The sequence below is a fragment of the Rhineura floridana genome, chromosome 2, assembly GCF_030035675.1.
Source record: "Rhineura floridana isolate rRhiFlo1 chromosome 2, rRhiFlo1.hap2, whole genome shotgun sequence".
Taxonomy (NCBI): Eukaryota; Metazoa; Chordata; class Lepidosauria; order Squamata; family Rhineuridae; genus Rhineura; species Rhineura floridana.
The window spans coordinates 122,826,200-122,846,215 of NC_084481.1; positions in this window are offsets into that span (position 1 = coordinate 122,826,200).

Genomic DNA, 20,016 nt, shown 5'->3' on the forward strand with positions numbered 1-20,016 from the left:
GCTGGGCCCTGGATCTTTTGCCTCTTTCACTTTTAAAAACATGTTACAAATTTGCTTACAAGGCTACAAAGCACAGTACTGATGAAATCCCACACACTCACCATCTTAATTTGCTCAGAGATCTAAGTCTGCATATACACATAAAAAGTAGCATATGCAAATTTTACAGAAACATGTATCTTTTAAGTACCTAGCAATGCCCTTGCTTCAGGCAGTAGAGCAGGATTACATTTTTAATTTTGAGAAAGCGTCATTGCCAACAGTCATAAAATGGCTGATTTGGGGGTGTGGCATAACACAATATGGCTGCCATGGGAGGTGTGGTATAACATAAAATCAGAGAAAGGAAACTCATTGTTGCTCTCCTGCCCCTACAACCCTATACATGTTATGAAATTATTCCAAGCTACACAGGAAGTGGATTGGGCTGTGAAAGACCTACCCAAATTGTGTTTGTATTTTTACACATTTGTAGGGCAGTCCAATATCTCAGAGAGGAAGTCAGGTCTCCTGCTCCCCTGGTACATTCACTATAGCTGCCCAATTTCCCTGCTTTTTAAAGTTTAATAGAAGTATCTGTTGGCTATAGATACATTCTTAAACCGCAAGAGTTTTTTGCCTGTTCGTGAATTTCTCTGCTTTTAAATCCAGGAGGTATGAAATGGGATCCTGCTCAAGTTGCTGAGAATGGATTGATGATCTGCATGCTTATTAAGTTTAGTGGGATTTACTCCCCTGCAATCATGCTTAAGATAGGTGAAACTGACCATGGGGGAGGAGGAGCAGGGGGAGGGAGGGCTATCATAGACTCCAATGTTAAATTTCTTAAATTAATGAAAAAACATCCATGCATTTTTTAAACTTCTAAACTGCAGAAGATGAAGGTCAGAGTATGGGGCAAGGTCACTAATAAGATTATATGTATACCCTGTGAACATGGCTGATTTGTAATTAATTTCAACAAATTATGAGACTACTGATAGAAAAAAGTCCAACAGGGGTCTGGATTTTTCTCTCTCTTTCTTTACACTTTGAAATCTCCATTTTCTCTGAGTGTTTTGTGTATCATCATGAAAACTTAAAGGGTTGTTAACCAAGCGTTTCTAGTTTGGGACTATACATTTTGTAAGATTTGTAAGATAGCTATTGGGGCAGGGGAATCTATTGCTAGATCTCTGGGTGACTTGCAGTAAATTGGAAGTCAGAAATCTGGCCAAGCTGTTTAACAACAGGAGCAACTGAAAGTCTGTCCCTTGCCACTGAACAAAGTAAACAAGGAGGAAAACCAGAAGTGGACTTTTGTGTGAAAAAACTGAAAGCATGGTTTTTGGTAATAAAAACAAATTCCTGGGCTGATCATGCGCTCAGGGGTACTCTTTACTCTTCTTTGATTCTAAATATATGCCAATATGCAGACACTGCTGTGGCTGTTGGATCTTGGGAATGTAGTTTTTTAAAAAACAGTAGATCCCACAGGCCTGAAGTCTGTCCACCTGTGTTGTAGGCCATCCATTCTTGGCCGAGGACCTCTTAGACCTCTTAGAGTGATTTCTATCTGTGGGGAAAAGAATCTTTTCAGTATTGTGAAAACTATTAATGAAGCTCTCAGTAGCCACCCATCATGGCAGCAGCAGTATTAGCTGTATAAACACCAGAGCTACTCAGGGTACTTTGCAATGAGAAGGGGAGGGGGAAAAGAAAGCTAGCTTTCCCTTTCATCCCAAGATTGTGCCCAGACTTTGTAACTCCACAGCAGCAGCATATCTTGGGCATGCTTTCCCAGCATAGAGCAGTTTCCACCAAATCCTATTACTCATCAGCCAGTGGATTCTTCATATAGAACTGTACCCTAAAACTTGCAAAACGAAAAGTTACGACTTCTAAAAGTCCTAGAAAACTGACAAGACATGCAACAGTGTTCTGAGGTTTATGCAACCTGCTTTGGTTAAATAATCCAAATAGATGAAAATAATATCAGTCCTCTATTTTGTTCATGTGAAAAGCCAATAATTCTATTTATTTATTTATATTATTTGATTTATATCCTGCCCTTCCTCCCAGCAGGAGCCCAGGGCAGCATTCTACCCATTGTCATTCTTGTACACATTTTGTCTGTTTGTGTTTTTTTAATTGTAAGCTGTCCTGAAAATTTTATTGAAGGGCATGATATAAATCCCTAAAAACAAGTTAACAAACAAGGCTTCCTTCAAAGTCCCCTAAACATTGCAATCCTATTCATGCTTCTTTGGGTTTTTAATTATTTGGGACAATGGATAGCATATTTCTTATTAAGTTTATTTATAATACAGTAAAATATCAATCAACTATGAAGACTATTATTTCCACACAGGAAGTGAAACCTATGGGGGGAAATCAAATGCTTTTCTGTAGTTTGATTTGCTACGGTATGAAATATAAAGCTCTTCTGTCACTTTGATCTCCAGTCCAGTCTTGGGAATCTGATAAATTTGTTTGAAAATAACATTTAGTTTGCATTTTGATATTCACACACAGATCCATCTGTACTGCCAAAGACAACATTTGCTTGTTAAATAACATCTCCATTATAGGGATAGTATCTGCAAAAATATCTGAGGGTGGAAGGGTTCATTTTTTTTAAAAAAAAAAGGCTTCTATTTTAATTCCATGCTTCATGAAAGCAATCTTTTGGTTCACAGTCATCACTTTTTCAAAACACTTTTATATAAGTATCATTTGCATAATATAACCCCCCCCCAATGGTCAAACATTTGTCACATTTTAAAAATGGCACTGGATAAACTCGGAAAATAAAGGAACCCAGAAACTAGGGGAATGAAGAGTCACCCTCCAGTAACAGTAAGGGAAAAGCGGCATCATTCAAACAAGCTATGCTGATATCACTGCCAGGTTCTTTGTCATTCACAGTCAGGACAGGGACTGTCCTGCCCAAAGTTCAGAGACTCAAACTTGACAGTGGTGTTTTCTCTTTTTATTAAAGTAATAGACAGCTGCAGTGCAGAGCACCTCATGAAACTAGCTACTCTTTCTAGGAACTCAGCATCTCTCTAGCACTAGCTAAGCATGACTTCGCGACTCCAAGACATTGACTCAGCAACTGTCCTGCCCCCCCCCTCTGCTTAAGGAGGTTGGGAACATGTGCAAACGAAGGCTCCTCCTTAGCTGAGTCTGTTGAACTTCTCACCTCAAGCGTCTTTGAGTGCAGGGCGATGGTGGAGCATTGGCCAGTCTCTCGTCTTCCCCCTCTGACGGATGGGGGCTGCTAACTGTCAGTTCAGGCATGGGAAATGGAGGTGCATCCAGCTGGGAAGTGTCTGATGTGTCAGGTTGAGCTCCCGCAGAGGGCCCTGGAGTTGCGGGTGCTGTCAAAAAGAGGGGTCAGGGCATCCTCTAAGTTCATTCCTCTGCTTGACCCCTCCCCTCCCTAAGTGATTTGTCCCAGTCCACATCCTCTTCCTCTTACTTGCCCCCGCCTGTCCACCCCCACCCAGTGGGACTCACGTTATCCCCCCCTCCATGTCAATTCCCCACCCCAGGGGCTTGGGTTTGTCTGGGTAAGCTTCATGGAACTCTCTCACCAATTCTGACATCTGTAGCTGCTTCCCAGGATCTTTCTTCTAGACTGTATCCATGCCAGTGGATGGGATACTGTAGCTTCCCTCTGTGTGGATGCAAGTCAAGGATCTGCTCCACCATCGACCATGACTGGTGGTGGTGGGATGTCAGGTGCCCAACTGGGGTCTGGCGGCTTCTCCGGGGTGAGCAGTGGGCAAGGAAACATTGGGTGGATTTTTATGGAGGTGGGCAATCGTAGTCGGAAGGCCACTGGGTTGATCTGTGCCTCTACTTCGAAAGGTCCCACCCTCCGAGCCTCCAGCTTATGGCAAGGTACTCTTGTCAGCCAGTAACGCATTGAAAGCCACACTTTATCGCCCACCTGTATCTTGGGATCAGACTGACAGTGTTGGTCTGCAACTTTCTTGTAGTCAGCTTTAGCTCTAGCTAGTTGTTCCTGTAACAGTTGCTCCATTGCCTGCAACTCTTGCACAAACTCTGTTGCCGCGGGGACAGCCAGATTGGAGTTGTGGGTGGGAAATGTATGAGGGTGATAGCCAAAATTGGCAAAAAAAATGGTGGCTGCTGGGTAGATGCATGCGCAGAGTTGTTATAGGCGAACTCAGCCAGGGGTAGCAAAGACACCCAGTTATCCTGCTGGCAGTTGACATAGCAACGTAGGTATTGTTCTAGGGTGGCATTCACTTTCTTTGTTTGCCCATCCGTTTGGGGTGATGAGAGGATGACAACCTTATCTCAATCTGTAACAGCTGCCACAGGGTACACCAGAATCAGGCCATGAACAGAGGTCCCTAGTCCGAGACCAAACTGGTGGGGACACCATACAGCCGGAAAACATGCTGAATGAATAGCTGGGCGGTTTCTTTGGCTGTCAGCATGCTGTCACAGGGGATGAAATGAGCCATTTTACTGAAGGCATCCATGACCACCAGAATAGTGGTCTTCCCCTGGGAAATGGGTAAGTCCATGATAAAGTCCAGGGTCACCATTCGCCATGGACCCTCAGGTGTGGGGAGTGGCTCCAGCAAACCCACGGTGTGCCCTGGGGTGTGCTTAGCCCTCGAGCATGTAGGGCAGGACTGGACATACCACTCAATGTCATGCTTTACTCTTGGCCACCAGAAGTCCCGTGTGACTGCCTGTAAAGTTTTAACACTCCAAAGTGTCCTACTGTTGGGGAGTTGTGGCATTTCCAAAGAACCTTGGCACGGGTCTCTCTTGGAGGCACATACAGGGCTTCATAGAGGTAGAGCAACCTCCCTCTCTGAGAGAATCCTGGTGTGCAGTCTTGTGGCAGCTGCTCCAACTCCCACACCCTCTCTTGGGCAAAAGGGTCTTTCTCTTGCATGTGGCACAGTTCCGCAAACCATGGATCAGAGCAAGGCGCCACCACCAACTTTTTGGGGGGTATGATGTGACATAAAGGGGACAGAGACCAGGCTTTGTTGCATTCTGGGTTGCAAGACAGGGCGTCAGCCCAGCGGTTTTGCGCTTGAGGCATGTAGTTAATATGGAAGTGGAATCTAGAGAAAAACTGTGTCCACCACATCTGCCATCGGTTCAACATGCAGGCCCTCTGAAGACTCTCTAGATTCTGACAGTTGGTACGGACCTCCACCTCATGTCAAGCCCCTTCTAAGAGATGCTGCCAGGTCTCAAATGCATCGTGGATGGCTAGTAGTTCCTTTTCCCAGATGGTATAATTTCTTTCTGCACTCATCAGCTTATGCAAGAAGTAGGCGCAGAGTTGAAGCCCACCTCCTTTTTCAGCTGGTTGTAATAACACCACTCCGATAGCTATGTCCAAGGCATCCGTCTCCTCCATGCAAGGTCAATGGGGGTCTGCATGCTGGATTATGGGTTCTGAGGCAAACAACAGCTTCAATTTCTCAAACACCTGTTGGGCTGCATTGATCCAACGAAAAGGGCCATGTCCTTTCAGATAGTTGGTTAATGCAGCTGTCATGTTGGAGAAGGCAGCGATGAAATGTTGGTAGTAGTTGGCAAATCCCAGAAATGTCTGTAGGTCCTTTTTGGTTTTGAGAGGGTGCTAAGAGGGCACACCGTGCGCCTTCCCCAGGTCCATCTTGACACCTGTGCAGGTGATCCAATATCCCAAGAAATCCAGGGTGGTCAAGTCTAAGCCACATTTCTCAAGCTTGGCATACAAGTGATGCTCTCTCAGCCTTTGTAACACTGCTCAGACGTGCACTTTATGCTGCTCTGGGGAGTCAGAGTAAATAAGGATACCATCTACATAGACTATCATAAGGGTAGTCTCAGAAGATGTCATTCATGAAATTTTGGAAGACAGCTAGTGCATTCGATAGTCCGAACGGTATGACCAGGTATTTGAAGTGGCCATACCGGGTCTTGAAGGCAGTTTTCCACTCATCTTCCTCTCTGATCCTGAGTAGATTGTAGGCTCCACGCAGGTCCAGTTTGGTATAGATCTTGGCCATTTACAATTGCTCCAGCATTTCTTTGATGAGGGACAAAGGATAACTGTTGGGGATGGTGAACTTGTTCAACTCCCGGTAGTTATGACAGGGACATAGCTCCCCACTTTTCTTGACAAACAGCAGTGGGGCTCCAGTGGGAGATTTGGATGGTCAGATGAACCCTCACTCAGGTTGGTGTCCAGGAACTCCCTCACTGCCGCCAACTCCAGCTCTGACAAGGAGTATATACGCCCCAAGGGAATGCTTGCCCCTGGGATCAAGTCTATGGCACAGTCATAGGGATGGTGGGGTGGCAGATGGTCAGGTTCCTTTTTATCAAAAATGTCCTAGAAGTCTCTGTATTTTGTAGGTTGGATAGTCTCTTCGGGCTGGGGCGTGGGTGCCAAAGTTGCTAGAGTGGCCGTCTCTGGAGGCTGGCAGTGCTGCTCCCAGTAATCCAATTAGAATGCCACTGTAGCCTTTCCCCAGGAGATGACAGGATTGTTTTGGGCCAGCCAGGTCATCCCCAGTACCACTGGGAATCGGGGCAAGGCGGCTAAGTAGAATGACATCCTTTCCACATGTCTGAATATCTCAACTTGTAACTCAGCCAGGGTCAACACGGGGTTGTTCTGGAGCAACAGCAGGGTGGCCCATTGGGCAGCCTCTCCCTCCAGGAGGCTGATGATGAAGGCCACCTTCAATGAGTCATTAGGAAATTTCAACTGCCGCATTCGTATGTAGAGCTTGCACTGGACTATGAATGTGGTGAACTGCTCTAGCTTCCCACCATAGCGGGTGGGATCCCCACTGGTGTCTTGACTCAGGGTGCTGGCACGGGCTGGACAGGGGCTTTCCCCTGCTGAATGGTATTCACTTGGATGTACAAGGTCTGGTTCTCAGTTCAAAGGGACTGGGGTTCAGTTCAGAGGCTCTGTAGTTCCGTTAAGAAGGTCTTGAAGGCTCTCTGGTAGTCCTCCCCTGCTCCGCCACTTGGTTCCATTCCTTCCACCATGGGGACATCAGTTGGAGGTGGTGGCTGAGTCAAACTCTCCTGCCTGAAGTTCAGAGACTCAGACTCGACAGTGGTCTTTTCTCTTTTTATTAAAGTAATAGACAGCTGCCGTGCAGAGTGCCTCATGAAACTAGCTACTCTTTCTAGGGACTCAGCATCTCTCTAGCTGTAGCTAAGCATGACTTCGTGACTCCAAGACATTGACTCAGCAACTGTTTTCCCCCACTAAGTCTGCTTAAGTAGGTTAGGAATGCACACACAAACGAAGGCACCTCCTTAGCTGGATCTGTTGAACTTGCCGCCTCAAATGTCTTTGAGTGAGGGGCGAAGGTGGAGCTTCGGCCAGTCTCTTGTCTTCCCCCTCTGGGCGAGGGGGGCTGCTAACTGTCAGTTTAGGCATGGGAAGTGGAGGTGCGCCCAGCTGGGAAGTGTCTGATGTGTCAGGTTGAGCTCACGCAGGGGGGCCTGGCGTTGCGGGTGCTGTGGTGTCAAAGACAGGGGTCAGAGCATCCTCTAAGTCCATTCCGCTGCTTGACCCCTCCCCAAGTGATTCATCCCAGTCCATGTCCTCTTCCTCTGACTCACCCGCACCTGTCCACCCCTGCCTGGCAGGGCTCACGACAGGGACAAGACATTCTGCTGCCTGATGCAGAGCAGCAAAACACCTCCCTCCACCATAATCAAGTAAAAGTGCATAGTGCCCAGGGCTGATCAAGTTATTTTGGCATCTGAGACAGCAAATCCCACAAGCACCTCTCCTCCTCTCTGGCAGTAAAAATACAACAAAAAACCATCAATTTGTTGCCCTTTCGTGACACCCAAAATCATCTGCTTGAGGTAGCCACTTCCCTCTGCTCAATACAACGGCTGCCCTTCGGGGGTGTCATCATCCAGGGTCTCGGGGGGTCTTAGAGCCCTTACATTTTTAGGAGCAGGGTCCCAGCAGGGTCCCTATATTTCCAGCATCCTACAAGCCAATCAGCATGAAAGGGGAATGTGTTTGTTACTGAGAAGAGTCTTCTAACATGCTTCCTTGTCCTTTCCTGCTAAATGGAGCCAATCTGAGTGAAAGGAGGATGAGTCAGCCACTGAAAAGACTCTTCTCAGTAGCTAAAAAAACCCCTTTCATGCTGATTGGCTCCTAGAGACGTCTGTTATTGTGGGAGAACGCATTAACAAGGATCTCATTCTCACCCCAGCATCAAAAAAGTGTGTGTGTCTGTGACTATCATAAAGGGACCCTGTACTTCTGAATTTGCTAATACACTACTACTACGCTTGCATAGGACTTATACATGTGGCTAGCTGTGTAAACTACACAATGACAAAGGACTGGATATCCTGAAACCCTAGGACAAAGCTAGGAAAAGGGTAGTGAAAATAACCCTGTGATGGTGACATGTGTTACTTATATGCAATTTTTCAGGGATTTGGGAGGTACATTCATGACATATACACCACATTTTTGTGTGGGTGTCCCACCATGGTCTCTGTCCTAACTTTTCCTCTTCAAGACACTTTTGTAGACTTCTGTTGTAAATTTATATCTAATCATAAAGGAAAATGTATACATGCATCTTAAAGGCTAGGCTAAGGATATGTTCTAATTCAGGCATATCTATTCAGTGATGTTTGAAATATTTACTAATGATAAACTGGACAAAAAACATTCATTCAAGCGTAGTTCCAAGACATTTTTTTCTTATTTCCTGTTGTGATCTCAAAGGACCTGATAAAACTGACCATGCTAGAAAAAATATTAAAACTGGTTCTAAGTTGCAAGAAGTACCAAAATGTATCAAGTTTGCACAGTTCGAAGTCATTCACTGATTTAAATTGGTATTCCAGAAGCCAATGGATTTTTTTTAAAACAAAAACAAAAACACTACACAATTCGGTCTTTTGACAAGAAGCAATTTTCACATATGAGCAAAGACATTTTAAAAGATCAGTAATTTCATGCAGTAATGTTTCCTTGAAAAACCAGGTTGGGAGTGAAACGCTTGTAGCTTTTTAAATTTTCATAATTAACAAGGCCAAATGCACTGAAAAGTCCTCACAGAGCCAATATTTCAGTAGTCACGAAAACAGCAATCACTTCTGCCAATAAAAAGGTTTCATCACATAAAGTGCAAATAGTCTTTAGAGCAATAACTTGTCCAAATCATTTAGTTTTCCAAATCACAATACATGCATCAAATACATTAAATAGGCTTGTGAGTTGCTTTTTATTAATTAATTAAATTTATATCCTGCCCTTCCTCCCAGTAGAAGCCCATTCTTTGTTGGCACAGAATGGTTTATAATGGTTTTTAAAAATGCCCATTTACTGTTCACCAAGGGATGGGTATACAGTACCATAATGCAGTCACTTCCTGTTTCCTCACCACAATCCCAGAGAAATGCAAACAACATCCTAGCATAATCAATAAGTAAATGTGTGTGGATGGAATTTGCTTTTGTGGCAACCCACCAGATTAATCTATTACCAGCCATCCCATGTCACTTGACATCAGCGGATGCTTTGCTTCCACTTATCAATTGCTAAATGTGCTCTCAAAATTTCAAGGCCAATGAATATTGCAGCCAGTGAACACTTTACAAAAGTTAGAAGTAGAACAGGGAGGGGTGTATGTGTTGGTGTTGGCATTTCACTTTATTGCAGTAGTCCCAGGTCCTAGCCCTTGGCTCCATAGCTCCCAGTTCCCCACTTCCTTTTGCTGCCCCACCTCCTTCCCACCACCACACTAATCCTATTTCCCCTATTTTGTCCCAGTCATCCCGTCTTCAGCTCCATGCCATTCCTTCCCAGTTGGCTGCTCACATTAGCTTACTGATTTTCTGGCCATACCTACTTTGACCCATTTTCTTTATTCTTGACCAGTCTTCCTAGCACTCTCTTGCTTCCCCCCTGACCATAAAGCCTCTTCTGACCTTAACTGCTGTGTGGATTCTACCGAGTTTTCTCCAATGAGCCTCATCTTGCCTGCATTGCCTGCCTCTTCTGCCCTTTTGGATCAAACTGCCTCCTCTTTCTTCCCTTTGGATCACCTCTCTCATTCTCAGTGCCTGCTCTATGCTCTTTCTTCACCTCCTTCACTCCCTATATCTTTCCTACAACCTCACCCTGTTTTTGTGTGCAGCTTTTCCTTTCATTATAGAAACTGGACCACAAACTATTTTTGTTCAAGCAACTGAATACTCCATGCCATTGCACTAGCTCAGCCAATCAGTGTCAGAGGCTAGACCACCACAAATACACTAAAAAAATAGATAAATCTTTACCAAGTCCAATACTGTTTCCTCCAAAAAGGCTCTGGTGCTTTAAAACTTACCACAGATGATATTGCTGCTGTTTTACCATTGGTGCTGACTTTCCTAAGGCCACTGAGCAATCTTGGGAACACTAATATCCAGAACTGAAATGCTTACGATTAGCACTTGTGGAGTGAAGTCTGTCATGGTCTTGGCCTTGAATGATAGCCAAGGCCTGGAGACCGAAGAGGATGGGCCAGTCAAGTCCATGCCCACTGTATTGCAAGCTGAAAAACACAACCAGATTCTTGATACAAAACCCAAGAGTAACCATTTTGAATCTGTGGAGCCTGAACTAGGATCCTCATGGACAAGCTCAATTCATCCAGGGGGCCCAGCACCTCCTGTTCCACAATGATACAGGAAGTGTAGCAGATGAGAAGCCATTGGGACACACAGAAGGCCAGGGGGTGTTTTCCCTTTTATCACTTGGAGGTCTCCAAGGTTCTGCAACTGTGATCTATCTTGTTACCTACCCCACTGTGTCCAAGTGCTCAAGGTCAGGTCAGGTCAGGTCAGGTCAGGTCAAAGTCTCTCTTCTCAAACCCACACAGCCATTTTAACCACACGTCTGTTATCTGATGTGTAGCAAAATTCCTCACAACTTGGAAAGACGATACAAACATGTATCTAGTCATCAAAGTGCACTCTGACACAGACTGGGAAGGTGTCTGACATGGAGGGGGGGATGGTACTTTTTGCCATATTTGATCAGTTTGATTTTTGTGAATTGTATTGTTTTCATTGATGTATTTTTATATTTGTGTTTATTTTTCTTTGTAAGCTGCCTTGAGGGCCTTTGGCTGAAAGTCGGGGTATAAATAAATTTATAATAATAATAATAATAATAATCGACAGTATCAAACCCTACCAGTGTGAAAGGCTGAACAGAAAGCACCAAACCCTTCACAACACGTCCCACAAAATGACAGAATATGCTATGAGCAAATGGCCTTTCTGCATGCAAGTTTTAGCTGTAATGTCTACACCAGAAACAATGTTAAGTTCCCATCATCGTCCTCTATCCCCAGAGCTTCCATAAGTCCCCACCACCTTTTCACTTATTGTCAGCTCCCTTGGAAACCTGTTGTCAGGCAAAAAGGTGGTATATAAATATTGTAAATAAATAGATGTAGAGAAAGATCTAGAATCAGTTTGTAAAAATCAACATTCCAGGCCCTCTGCTGTGGTATTTATACTACCTGTGAAAGGCAGATAGTCCTGTGGACAATGCTGTTCCTCACACCACTTCCGTTTACACAAAAGGATAATTATGAGTGTGCATGTTTACTAAGCTAAACTTTGGGGGGTGGTGAATTAAAAAAATAAAATCCCCACTTCTTTCTGAAGCTTCTGATCTGCTGGGCACATCTGCAACATCAACTGATAATGAGATGTGGTGTGAACACCATGCTCTACCACATTGCCAAGAGCAATAGGTCATGCAAATTGCAGCCATGTCTGCCCCAACACTGCATAAAGCATTCAGCACATGTTGCCTTTACCATGCATGAGTTTTCAAAGATGTTATTAGACAATTCTTCATTTCACAAAGGTCTAGGCCCAGTTCTTGTAGATACATTTGATTTATTTTATTCCAAGCAATTTTCCAAGACGTCAAAAAAGTTTTTGCAAGATATTATATTAATAATATAATATTATATTATAATAAGATATTATATTAAGTTCTTTTGGACATAAAATAAACCTCTTTTCCATATATATTTATTCTTTCATGTTCTTCAGTTGATGCCTAGAGTGTACGCCCTAACAATAAAGCAAATGCTGTAATGTAATCCTATTTTAAAAACACAAAGCGTAAACAAATCTTGTTCTCAATCTGCCCTGAGAAATTCTAATTTTACACACAGCTTCTTGGTAGTGACAGATGTTATTCTTAGTCAGAACTCAAGTGAGGCCTGGGGACCACTCTTCTCCGTAGTAAAATAACGGAAAAGACAACTAACATTTAAAAACAGTATTAAGTGCAGAAGTAGAATTTTGAATGTTTTTTATTTTTATACTAGCAAGCTATTTGGGATCATTTAAGGCTTGATTCAACTGGTTGTTAGTTTTGCAGTCAGATTTTACAAGAGGTGGGTAACTTAATTAAAATTACTGTATTAGTTTCAAAATAGCCCATAGGTATTGGAATATAAACAAGCTAGGTTGCTGAATTTGCATCAAACTGTAATTCTAAGTTCAATGGGTAGTATTCATCATCTTGAATATACTATAACAAAATAATGTGGAAGGGCCACATTAAATGCTTTGGTCTCCTTGTGGGAATAATTTCCAAATCAAGCCCCAAATAAGGACCAGAAAAGTCAAGGTCAACTACTCATAATTTATTGAGGTTTCCTGCTAGATACAGGATCAGGTCCCCAATTCCACCTGCCCTTACAAGGCAATATAACCAAAGCTTCCCAGTTGGTACATCCCAAAATACCCCCAATAGCCCCTGTTTCCAAAGTTTCAGTGTTTTGGGAGTGAAAGATCCAGGGGGTCTGCTGCTCGACCCAACAAAGTTGGAGAATTCTCTCAGGGAGAAGGAACTATAGTGGGGCCAAGTGAAGGTGATCTCTCATCTCTCCTGGAAACCACTTTCCACACCCCTCATGATTGCTTCCTCTGAGCCTCCAGAGCACTTCGTTAGGTCCTGAGGGTAGCAACAGCTACTCCCTGCCCTGCTTCTGCCTGTGTTGGCTGAGTAGCAGCAGTCTTGGCTTCTGGAGAGGTGGAAAGAAAAAGTCACAGCAAAAGCTGTTTTACCTGAAATGATCCCCAGTAGATCTTCACAGTCATATGCAGAAAGTCAGTCTATATTGGGAGAGGGGTGAGGATCCCCTAAAAATATTGTGTTTAAGTCAGAATTACATCCATCATCCCTCTCTCTCTCTGGAGCTACTGGGACAGAAGGCCCTATTATGTTATGCTAAAGCAACTACATTGGGGAGTTTTCTTAATTTAATTGCAGGAGCAGAGACGGGAGCTGATTTTCATAGGGACTGCACCTTCCTTCCCTAGCTGCAGTCTCAAACCCCAATATCCCCACCAACCATGGCTATAAGGCTTATAAAAAAGTTGCCCGACACCAAAGGGAATTTAATTACGAGCAAATCTCACAGTAGATGCTAGCTATGCAGTAATTAATTAATTAATTAATTAATTATGCATTTAGTGTAATATGTAGTTTGAACTTCAAAACCAACAGCCCTTGGATCTGGATGTGGTTGGTCTGGATAATGAGCTACCCAACTGCAGGGTGCAGAATCTATGTAGGCAGTGAAATACCCTCAGGCCCTGAACAGACTCCACTCACCCAGGCTGGCCATTATCTCCTCCTGGATAGAAAGGAGCAAAAATGGCATTATAGTTGGCTCAACTAGAACATTTCCTATTCTAGTTGAGCCTTGCCCAAGCAACACAGTCCTCCTAAACATTGGTGTGTTCTGTATCCTTTGGTTATTTTCTGGTCCCAATTTGTGGCTTTGTCTCTCACCCCTTATCTGCTGGCACAACTGACTCCCGAGCAGTTTATCTTGGACTGCAACCTATGGTTCACCTCCAACACTCTCACTTAAATACAGCTTTCCATTTGGGCTTTTTTGTTCTCCTTTGCAGAATGCTTTCCCTTAAGGTTTGGAGAGTTTATATTTTGCATCCCAGATTTTTTCCCCATTATAAACCCAACATAGCATACATGTGGTTCTCAGGAGGTCTCCCATCCAGGCACTGACCAGGCCCACACCCGCATAAGCTTCAGTAAGGTGCAACCTCGAGTGTCTTCAGATGGTACCCAAGCTTCAAAGAGTTCTGACTATCATGTTTTCTTCTCCAAAGACATATGTCCACACATTGTCAATACACACTAGTCATTTCTATAAACCACTCACTGTTCTTATTGGCAATCTGGCAAGGCAATGAAGTTTGGATGACCTGATGGTATATTCCAATTTGTTACATTTGTACTAAACTTTATCCACAATAGGGATAGCACAATAGAGTTGCCAGGCAGCTTCCTAACAGGATACCAAACAGACAAACCTGCTTAACTTCACTAAGGTTGCTGATCATGATGTACTTCAATACCATGGTATGAAAACTGTACTTGCTCATGTTTTCAGCAGCCCAAGGTTAGAGCAGTGCAGTGCAAACATTATCTTCAATCTAGTAATGAATACCTGTTTACTATCAATACCAAGAAATCTAAGGTATTAAAAATCACTAAGTAAGGGCTGAGATATGAAGCTGTAAGCAACCTCGGTTTGCCTGAAAATGCAGGTTTTTCCATTATAGGAAAATCTGGAGACTTCCTATTTGTACACATAAATATGTTTGGATTAATTTCAAACATAATATACCAAAAACTCTCTCAGTTTCTTACCTCCTGGGTTTTCTGTTTTTCATATCCAATGCAAGTTCTTCCGGTTCAAAGTATTTTTCATTCACTCATGCAGAGAACAGAACAGTACAATAAAATGATACAGTTGAACTAAATGATAAATTCCAGAACCAAGGAAACTTCACAGAAACAGTGCCATCCTTGCCTGTGGAGTGTTCAGGTGTATAGATGTGGCATATGCTTTTCTCTGTCTCTGGCAACAATAGCCTGGCAACTTAACCCATCAGAACAAATTCAGTCTGATTATACCTAGCAACAGTTTCACTTATCTTCCTACTCAACAACTGAAATTTAAATAATCAGAAATGATGCTCATGGAGATGCTGCATGCAAATAAATTCTCTATCAAAATCTGCAACTTTGAATCCTCTGAATCTATTATAATGTTTTTTTAAAAAGCTGGCAGTTGTCCACAAGTCAGCTGACTAGTAGCTGAGCTGCTGTGATGAATCAATTAAAAAAACACCTAAAGCAGTTAAGATACTGAAAGGGTGAGATAGTTTGGCCGGCAGAGAAGACACACACACACATGGAACAAGAGACAGTCTTAACTGAGTCCTGTTGGCAAAAAAAAAAGGGACAGAGAAGGCAGAGTGCTTATGAAGTTGATGGGGTGGGGTGAAGGTCTGGTAAGCCAAGTGGCAACAAGGCTCAACAGGGGTTCTAATGGCCCCTCCAGACATCCTTTGTACTGTGCCTTCATTATGATTTGTGCTCATGATGCTATCAGGGCAGTCTTATGCCAATCTCATTTTCAAAACTGTTTACACCTGCAAAAGTTTTGAAGCAATCACACGGGGGGGGGAACACACCACACAAATCCTACAGGTACATTTGTACATCTATTGGTGAAAAGGGAAATGAATTGACATGGTTGCTAGTGAGCTGACACATTCAATATGAAGTATCCAGTCAATCAAATCTTGCCTGCTGGCCTCCAGATGCCCTGCCAGTTGTTCCCTTCATGCTACTGCATTAAGACAACCACATTAAGGATGCCTCCAGGCTGTCAGTATTTTGCAGAAGGGATTCAAGCACATACTGGAAATTTAGGCTTGCACAATTCAAGTGGATTAAAGCACTCTAGCACAACAAATTCCTGTTAAAAACAACAACAGTTTAGAAAAGTGTTGGGAGAAATTCACTGAAAAGTGTGGGATCAATGAATGATTAATAGGAAGACATGTAAACATCCCACAAACATATCAGGATGAATGCTCAATAAAGAACAAACATAGTCTACGTGCCACACAAGCTTTGTGCAAGCAAATCAGGATATATTTTGAATAAGAGGAACCCTAAGACAAAATGTCAATTATTTCTGTTTGGTATATAGGATACAATATGTTTAATACAAAATCAAAGCCTTTTTCATAACACATCCAGAATTATTAGCCAAATCTAATACTGAGAGAGGAAAAACCACCACGTTTAGCTTTTTCTAGGGAACATTTTCTCCTAACATTAATTTTATTGTTGTCTTGATATGGTGAGCATTGATAAGCCACTGAAAAACAATGGGGCAGCTCATTTTCCATGCCAATGTGTTACACTTTCACTGCTGTGACTGAAGTCCTCACACTTGGTTGGTTCTGTATGCTGAATAAACACAATCATTTTAGTTCTGAATACTAAAGCTATATTATCCTTGCAGAGATGAGACAATCCATATGTTCTATGAAAAGGAGAAGGCCAACCAGAAGAAAAATAAATGCTCTGCTCCCTTAACATTTGTAATGTTATTGTACAAAGGCCTACTGGTGCCATCTTCCAAGTGTTAACTCTGTGCAGTCCTCAATAATCTCACAGTTTTTTCCCCAGGAACTCTCTTGCAGACTATACATAGTATTTATTTAATCCAAAGCATAACACAAGCAGAAAACCAAATGAAATACTACTTAGAAGTCAGCAAGATAACAGTACTTTTTCTTTAGCTTTATATGCACACTAGTGCAATGGTTCTCAAATGTTCTTCCCATTGACCACTTGAAAATTGCTCAGGGTCTTGGCAGACCACTTAATGATTTTTCTGCCTGTTGTAGCAATTGCAGTGTGCTGTGCTAGATGTTGTATGATATTTAATTCTTTTCTTTCTTATATATTGTAGAATTCAAATTGTAATAAAACAGAATACAATATAAGAAATAAAGGAAACAATAAAATTACAATTAACAATCAATATGAATGTGATGGATGTGCCATATCCTGTCTTCAACCACAAATCCAGAGACACACTGTGGACCATCTGAAGGAAGCTTGTGGACCACTAGGAGTCCATGGACTCCAGTTTGAGAACCCCTGTACTAGTGCAGATGTATAACGGAAGGTAATCTTGCTACATGGGGAAATAGCCATTTACTGTTTTAAAGAAACAAACTGCAGATGCTCAAGTTATTGTTGGAAAGAGGAACACAGCCTTCAACATACTGAATATACAAGATGAAGAAGCAAGAGGTAGTCCACAAAATGTGAGGGTAGCTTTGTCAGGGCCTACTATTCATGATGTCACAGGCACTGTCCCAGAGGGCATATCATTCATGATGTCACAGGTACTGTCCACTGGGTTTGTGTCACTCATGCAGCTACAGCATTCACAAGTCATAATGTATGCACTAGGTGTGTGGGGAGGAGAGGCTAAAAGAATAATATTGCTGTTTGTATATTGCTCTTTGAATAGTAAGAAAAATGACATATCCCACGAGGAGAGGGACAGGTACACAGATCGCCTCCAACAAATAAGAATTCACCAAGTTATTTTCTTGAAATGCCACAATTCAAGATACTCTCCTCTCCAAATCACCATTCTCACAACAGTAGCATAGCCAAACCATTTTAATGGAATAATTAAGGCAGTGAGCCCCATTCAAAAGCTATATAAACAACTGAACATGTATGCATATGGGGGGGGGAGGAGCAGAATTGTATGAACATAACTTCCATACATTCATTTTCACGTACAACTGTACAAATGGAGAACTCCTGATTGTATAGAGAATACGGTCCTCATCTGCAACATACATGGGAGGGCTATTTCAGACCTAACAATTAATGTGTGGAGGTTGGACAAATGTGAGCTTGCTCCCTGTTTCATATGTTCATATAGTGTCTGAAAAGAAATAAAGAGTAACTAACAAAGGTAGTGAATATTTTGAAAATCTTAAAAATGAAAATGTCAGAATTACATTTTATTTGTTCATGGAAGTTTGAGGCCAAGTCCATTAATAAACATGAGGCTGAGCAATGCTAAAAAAGAAAAATAAGATCATCTCTCTTGCCTCAGCCCCCACTATAAAAGCATCAGGCAAGTAGTATGCGATAGTCCTTGGTAACTTAATAGTATTTTCTATTCAGCTGTTATTGTTCAAGAAACTTTAGCTTGATCAATACTGAGGAACCCTTCTTCAAATGTGCAACCTGTCCTCACAAAGAAAACAAGAAAAGACTTAATGCTGACAGTCAGCAACATTTCAGCACAAATCGTCGTCAAGATAATTTTTTTTACCTAAAACACCGACATCAAGCAATGTGACTTGGGCATTAGGCTCTGATTTTCACAGTATCCCAGTATGAAGTACATAACTTTGGTGCTTTCTTTGGAAAAGTGTGCTATCAGATCAAGCCAGCTATCCTAATCTGTAAAAATTAAGCTAAGGTTTAAAAAATAATTTTGCTTCCACATAATAGCTTTTGAATACTATGAAGATGATGAAAGCTGCATATATCAGTCAAACAGTCAACATAGAGAAGTTCTTTTATTGCAGTCCTGCCTTTCTTGTGTTTCCACAAATAGTTCCTGCATATACAAAACTTTTAAAGCATTATTTACATAGTTAATTGCTGCATATAGGTTTTAACCTGCTTATTGGACAGAGGAGTGTGGCATTTTAAGTAGGCATGAATAAATTAGTTATAGCATGTAGCCCATCAAATTCTTGACTGGGGAATATTAAATTAAATGCTATAAAAGGGGAGAGAGAAGACACACACACTGTGATATACAACTGAGCGATACTCAGAGTAGACATTTAAAAATCAATGGTGTTCTGTTCATTGATACCAGTGGATCTACTCTGATTAACCTTGGTTAATACACACTGACATCGGCTGCTTTGGCTAGGGTCTCCAGTTTTGCCCGGTGCCTCTGGTTTTGGGGGCTCCTCTCTGAGTTTCCGGGTGAGTCACCTTAATTTGCAGACTCTTAGCTTTCATTTTTTAAAAAATTAAGTTTCTCAGGTGGTCTGGTTCAAAAGTTATAAACCAAAATGTCAGCAGCTGCTTCCCCCACAACTTCTGTTAGTTCCGGCTGCTCTAACCCCTGCCCTTCCAGGTTTTTAGCCAATAAGTGAAATCAGCATTGTGATTGACAAGATTTATTGATCTCAGGCAACAGCTAAACTCACATTTTCCTTTTCCTGCTTGGCTCACATCAGGAATTCAGTAAATATATGGCTTTCAGGAGCATAAAGAGTATTTTCTCCATACAAGATTGGGACTTGCATCTGAGTAAATATGCATAGGATTGCACTACAACAGATCACAGCAGGATCTTGGTAGGCATAAAAGTGTACATGCAGGTTTTTTTAATTACTTGAAAAAATTGTATATTATACATTTTATCTTTCAAGTAATGTTTGAACAGAAGTTTTAAAAAGAGTACATGCTGCAGTGTTATACTTTTCTAATTACGGAGTCAAACAAGTTTAAATTTTACTGGCCTGTTGAAGAGGGCAGTTTATTTGTCTTATTCATAACCTGTTTTGAAAACCTTCCCAATTTGAAGCTTTTCTGAGAGTAAAGCTGCAATGCTAATTCCGCATACCTGAGAGTTAACCCCACTTAATTCAGTAGGACTTACTTTTGAGTAGACATGGTTAGGGTTGTGCTGAAAATTAATGGGACTTTTGAGTGAACATAGAAAAGGACTGTGTTGTAAATCTTTCTCTCCCCCTCTGGTCCTTTTTTTTTAAAAAAGCAGTTAGGCAGGACTTACTTAGGTGTCACTGCTTTTTTTTTTTGGCAGGAAACAAATAATGTTTTTAAAAAAATGTTGTGCAATGGCCAACTGGTTTTGACAATAAACTATTATATGGGGTGTATGTATCTCCAATGTGTGTCTATATGGAATATTCCCAACAATCCCGTGAGGTAGGGTTGGAAACCAAGGAAGCTCACAACAAGAAATAAAGCCATTTAAAATCCAATAACCATAACAAGTATAAAACAGTTGCAAAACAGCTTAACAGAGCATAATTCTGAATTTTGGG